The sequence below is a fragment of the Cornus florida genome, unplaced genomic scaffold (assembly GCF_030987335.1).
Source record: "Cornus florida cultivar Cherokee Brave unplaced genomic scaffold, ASM3098733v1 CherokeeBrave_3.0.0_Hap2_Chr08, whole genome shotgun sequence".
NCBI classification, from domain to species: Eukaryota; Viridiplantae; Streptophyta; class Magnoliopsida; order Cornales; family Cornaceae; genus Cornus; species Cornus florida.
In genome coordinates this window covers 48,515,974-48,522,801 of record NW_026775578.1, presented here as the reverse complement: position 1 = coordinate 48,522,801, position 6,828 = coordinate 48,515,974, and positions in this window count along the sequence as shown.

The window sequence follows — 6,828 nt, the reverse complement described above, 5'->3', positions numbered from 1 at the left end:
TTGAATTGGGAGCAACCCAAAAATGTTTTTGAGATCCAGAGCTTTCTTGGCCTAGCGGGTTATTATCGTAGATTTGTAAAAGATTTTTCCCGTCTAGCAGCTCCTATGACCAGATTAACCAGAAAAGGAATCAAATTCGTGTGGAATGAAGCCTGTGAGTCTTCCTTTCAGGAGTTGAAGACAAGGTTGACTACGGCTCTAGTGTTGGTTATACCTGAGCGTGGCTTGGGTTATGTGATCTATTGTGATGCTTCACATGATAGTTTGGGTTGTGTGTTGATGTAGGATGGTAGAGTAATGGCTCATGGGTCTCGATAGTTGAAGACTCACGAGCTTAACTACCCTACTCATGATTTAAAGTTAGCTGCAGTCATGTTTGCTTTAAAGTGTTGGACATACTATTTGTATGGTGATAGATTTGAAGTGTTCTCGGATCACAAAAGTCTCAAATACCTTTTCTCCCAAAAGGACTTGAATAATAGACAAAGACGATGGGTTGAGTTTTTTGAAGACTATAATTTTGACTTGCAGTATCATCCGGGCAAGGCAAATATTATAGCTGATGCCTTAAGCCATAAATCTTGAGGGACATTGGCCAGTTTAGTCATCGAAAATGGAGGATGCTTGAAGATTTGGCAGAGATGGGATTACAATGTTTCGATGATGACTATAGCAGTGAGTCGGCATTCTTGTTTAGTCTTGTGGCTCAGCCTACTCTTGTCGGACGGGTGATTAAGTCACACAGACAAGATTCGGATTTAGATGACATTCACACTTTGATTTCCAGTGGTGAGACAGTGAAAGATTGGACCTTACATACGGATGGAGGTCTTCGGTTCAAGGGTTTATTGGTTGTTCCTACAGTTTGTCGTGAGGACATTCTACGGGAGTCTCACATTTCCCGCTTTGCAGTTCATCCAGGTGGTACAAAGATGTATCACAATTTGAGTTGTCAGTATTGGTGGAATGGAATAAAGAAGTGTGTTGCATAGTTTGTGGCTAGATGCCTTACCTGTCAGTAGGTGAAGGCCGAGCATCAGAGACCAGCCGGTTTGTTACAGCCATTGCCTGTAGCGCAGTGGAAATGGGAGCAGATTGCCATAGATTTTGTGATTGGTCTTCCTAGGTCATAGAAGGGTAATGAGGCCGTATGGGTCATCATTGACAGATTGACCAAGACAGCTCACTTTTGACTATTCAAGCAACAGATGATGCAGAATCACTTGGTGTGCTATATGTGAAAGAGATTGTAAGGTTGTACGGAGTTCTAGTGGCTATTATTTCGGATAGGGATGCCAAGTTCACCTTGAAGTTCTGGGAATGACTCCAAGCAGCGTTTGGTTCATCATTGCACCTTAGTACAGTATTCCATCCACAGACGGATGGCCAGTCAGAGCGTACCATCCAAATATTGGAGGATGTGTTACAGGCTTGTGTACTTGATTTAAGTGGTAGTTGGGAAGATCATCTACCGCTTATTGAGTTTGCCTACAACAATAGCTATCAGGCGGGTATTGAGATGGCTCCATTTGAGGCGTTGTATGGTAGATTTTGTAGATCTCCAGTCTGTTGGATTGAGGTAGGTGAGACAGCTGCCTTAGGACCCGACATTGTACTCGAGACTACCGAAAAGATTAAGCTGATCAGATAGAGGTTACTTGCAGTTTAAAGCTGACAGAAGAGCTATGTGGATAAATGAAGATAGCCGCTATCCTTTGAGGTGGGAGACCACGTTTTTCTTCGGGTTTTTCCACAGAAGGGTTTGATAAGGTTCGGGAAGAGTAGCAAGTTGTTGCCATAATTCATTAGACTTTTAAAGATTCTGGACTGCGTAGGAGAGGTTGCCTACAGACTTGCTTTGCCACCACAGTTGGACAGAGTCCAAAATGTTTTTCATGTGTCGATGCTACAGAAGTATGAACCGGATCCATCTCACGTTTTGGATTGGGTTGACGTGGACATTGATGAGGACGTTTCCTATGAAGAAGGACCAGTTTAGATCCTTGACACACGGCAGAAAGTGTTAAGAGATAAGACGATACCGTTACTGAAGGTTCTTTGGAGCCATCACGGAATTGAGGAGGCTACTTGGGAGCTTGAACAGGAGGTTTGCTCCAAGTACCCAGAGTTGTTTTCTTCCTCAGGTATGGCTTGATTTCGGGGACGAAATCCTTTTAAGTTGGGGAGATTGTAATATTTCTATTTTTCACTAATTTTCATTTTTTCGGGATTTTTTTGTTTTTTTTTCGTCTTTTCTAGTCTTGGATACTGGACACTGTGGGATGTGCCGGGTGTGTTCGAGAGTTGGTTGGGGCATTTCTTTGAGTTCAGGACTCTTAGAAATGCAACGGTTCCCATTTAGACATTTTTCCGTTTTCAGGCCGGAAAGTCTCGAGTGGGACCCGCAACCAAAATTGTCACATGCTGGGATTTTGTTTGGGTCCATTTGTAATTCGTTCATTTATATTTAATGTGTTTTATATGGTTATAATATAGTTCGTATGCATATGTATGTGTGGTGGAAATTAAAAGTCAAAAAGTGAATTTTTCTTTAGTGGTGGGACCCATCACCACTAACCATTTGATTTAGTGGCCAAGAGGCCACATTTGGCCTCACATTCGCTCTCTCCCTGGCACTATCTCTCTCTTTCCCTCTTTTCTTTCATTTTTTTTTCTTTTCTTTTTCATGAAACTTTAAGTCTTGATTATTTCTTAACCATTTGGAATTTGTGGGTGCCGTTTGCGGCAAAACGGAGAGCTCGTCGAGATCTTCACATTGATGTAAGCAATTTCTTGTTTGGCCAACCATAGGATTTTTGAAATCTAGGGCTTGGAATTGGGATTTTCATCTAGTTGAGGTAGGGGTTTCTAATCCATGCATTCTTGCACATTTGTGAGTTAATTCTATGTGATTTGCTGTCAAGCATGCTTAATTTATGTTGATTACCTTTAAAATGACATAATTGTTGTGCATGAAGTCCATGAATTTGTGTATTAGTTAGTTTGTATGAAAAGCAGGCATAAGTGTTAATTTTCTATGCCTATTGTGTTTGTAACTTGTTAAAAATTGCTATATGGTAGTATGTTAAATTGTGTAGTATGAAAATCCCCTATTGCCTTAACATTGGAAAGCATGAGATGTATATGCATATCATTGGGCATAAAAAAGGGGAATCGATTTGAAATGAAAGAAAAAAGGGGTTTTAGGGAAGGTTTTGTTAAAAGGATTTTGGGAAAACCCGGATGCCAAGGGGGTACCGAGGATCCATGGCGTTAATGTACTCTAGAGGGTACTAGGGAGATCACCCTAGCGTGGTTGAGTTATCTGGGCCTCAAATGATGCCATGGGGTTACCGAGGGTCAGGGACAGTAGCCAATCCTTCTCTCGTGTCACCAGGGGGTTACTGTGGGACGGGTTATGTTAACGGTTTGAAAAGTGAAAAATGGAAGTATTTAGATTCACGGGGTCACAAGAGGTGTGTCTTAGGCGTCACCTACTGAGCAATTTGCTCACCCCTTTATATTTAACATTTTTTAGGTCACGGGAAGAAAGTGGTGGATGACAATCCACTACAAATTTGAAGGGGATTAGAAGTTCATTTCTTTTGCAATCTTTTATATATTGAGCCTTTCTTTTGTAAAAGTATCATTTGAAATGTATCAAGTTGAAAAACATGGCTTTGCAATATAACTTTAAACTCATGATAGTATTTTTTTATGTAAATTGGGATAAATGTAAAGACTATGCATTAGCTCTTATTTATAAAGAAGAATGATGTTGTTTTGTATCTAATTGTTGATGATTATATCAATGGTATGTAGTCTAGCCACATACATTTGTTTTAGAGCATGTTTAGAGCAAATTACAAAGTTTCCACATAGGCCATTTCTCATTTTCTCAGTTTTAGCAGTTCTAGTAGCTGTACGCAGTTCGTAGAGTCATTTTGGCCTGCCAAAATGCCTGTTTCGGCTAACCAAACCATCTAGAGGCCTCAGTTACTGTTGGAATCATAACCGGCCAACTGAAGTGGCCCTATCGGTCGTCCGGTATAGGGGAGTTCACTTCGGCAGACCGGAGCTCTATTTCGGTCGATCGAACTGTGGTTGTTTGGTTCACTTTGTTTTTCTCTCCGTCATAATCCATTTAGAGTTTTGGGAAGTTGCTTAGAGCTTTTGTAAAGCATAATATGACCTAAGAATGATGTTTTTGACACTAGGCATGACGGGTTTGACTTAGGTGACCTCGGGTTCGAGTAAGGACCCGATTAACTGTTTGGACCCACGTGTTTGGGTCGTTACATTCTAGGCCCCTCTTGCATTTGGTTCCACAAAAAAAAAAAAAAATTAGCCATTTAGGTTGTCTAATTTTTAAACTTGGCGTATCTCACATTTAGCACGGGGCATTTTGTAACAAGTCAATTCATGCTATTTTTCCTATAATATGCTTACTTGTAGTGCATATCACACTCCTCATATATAAAAAAAACACATTTCTAAAGTTTCAATTTGGTGCAAATAATCCTGACACTTTTAAGTTATATTTTGATTAGATTGCCCTTATATAAACATTTTACCTATTATTTAAAAATGCATCATTTTAAGAAATGCAGAAAATGGGCATTTGGTACATGGTGGTGTGATACGTATGGTAAGTATTTTATATATTATAGGTTACGGTGTTTTTTTTTATTTATTTTATTTTTATTTTTTATTTTTTTCACTTTATAAACTTTTGTTATTATTAATATTTTGATTTTAACGGTTAGATTTAATTGAGAATGTAGTTTTATTGCAATTTGAATAATATGATCGATGACCGTAGATTATTAAACACCCATTTGTTTATTTTTTTTCCCAATAAAGACTTAATACACATTTATTGCTAAATAAAGAATTATATATATATATATATATATATATATATATGTTCAAATTTATTGCAAATTCAAAAGTTAAAAAATTTAAATGTATATCTTTTATATATATAATGAATAAGTATCTTTAATTTATTTTTTTAATTATATATTTAATGAAAACTGATAACTATATTAAATTTAATAGGGATTTTTTTTTGGCAATTATAAAAGGATCTAAATTTTTCATTCCATATGATTTACTGTACATTTATTTGACAATTGTGGCAACAAAATTTTATTTTAAAGAGAGACAATACACTGTTAGTGAAAATATATAGAGAAATTTCTTTTTGAAAATGCAAGAGAAAATTCTCAAAAGTGAGTTAAATATAGTTAATGTGCACATAACATCCTTACAGCATCTCCAGCGGTCTGTTAAATTTTTTTGTATAATCTGATGTGTTAGAGTAGTTTACACAAAAATTTTGTACTAATTATTTTTAACTCCAGCGATTATTTTATACCTTTTGTGTAAAAAATTGTCCCTCAATAACAATCAACCATGTGTCATACCCAAGGCCCTATATAACTTTTACAAGCCTACTTTATTCTGTTTACTTTTTGGCAATTAAACCTCACATCCCAATCCTCCTCAGTTAGGAAAAAAATAATTATTTTCCCCTATATTTCACTTTCCCATCTCGCCAATAGCAAACCTTTTTTACGCCATTGCTACCGGAATTCTAACTTATAACAAATAATAAAATAAGATTCAAGTATGTAGAAACTACGTGATTAAAATATATATATCTAATCTTTGGCTAATACATATTTATCTCATTAGAATAGAACGTGAAAGGATAAAAAATCCAAAAAAATCATAGAATCTACAGTATGATTGTAGAAGATAAGATCAAATGCAAGTGATGAATCAAACTATGTTTATTAATAAATAAATAAATAAAAGATGGTCGAACAGTTCTTACCTTATCGTCACTTACATATTCTTCTCTATTACACTTTAGAAAAGTGGGAAGCAAAGAAATGAGAGAGAAGAAAGAGAACTGCGAGTGAGAAAGGGGGAGGAGAGAGAAAATATGTTTACATGGAAGTGTAAAAGTGCGGTGTAAAATACACAACTTTTTTACACATTGGTAATGTGGCAATGTATCTTAACAGACTGCTAGAGATGAAAAAAATTTACAAATTATATGTGGCAGTGTATATTTTACACAAAAGAGTTTTTTAACAGACCGCTTGAGATGCTCTTAGAGATTATTAGCATACACATTCCCTTGGGCATTTTTGAAAGAGTAAATGAGCAAAATGGTATTACAGTATTACTTTATGTCAGATTATTGATTGAGAGATATTTTAATATAATTTTAAAAGAATATGAGTATTTTTAGCATACCTTTTTAAATAAGGATAACAATACTATGCAAAATATACGTTATGAGTATTTTCTACTTAATTTCTAAATAATTTTTATAAACAATTCCACATTGGCATGAGCTTAGATTTTTATCGTAGGAATATCATTGTTTTAGAAAAGGCTAATATGACAACGAATCTCGCTGCATTTAGAGAATCACGTGGGTTATTAAATTTGTAGTCATTTTTACACATTGGATTTCCAATACCAACCAACACGGAACTCTACAGTACACAGCGTGTGCGTGATTTTCATGAAAACAAAATGTAATTTTCAACCCATCAACCACGTTAAAGAATAAAAAATAGGTGTTTAAGAGTCCTCTTGAAAAAGCTTAGAGGATCAAAGCGTGAAAGAAAAGATGGGGTGATAAATACCTATAATACTATTTAAAATTAAATGATTGGTATTATTATTATGAAGGCAAAAACACAGAAGAGAAGAGGATGCTAAAGTTCCATTCTTTTTATTTAATATATATTTTTTTCGGTTTTAGTTTGCTACTTTTCTATGGTTCCTAACTGAGGAATCGTTTAA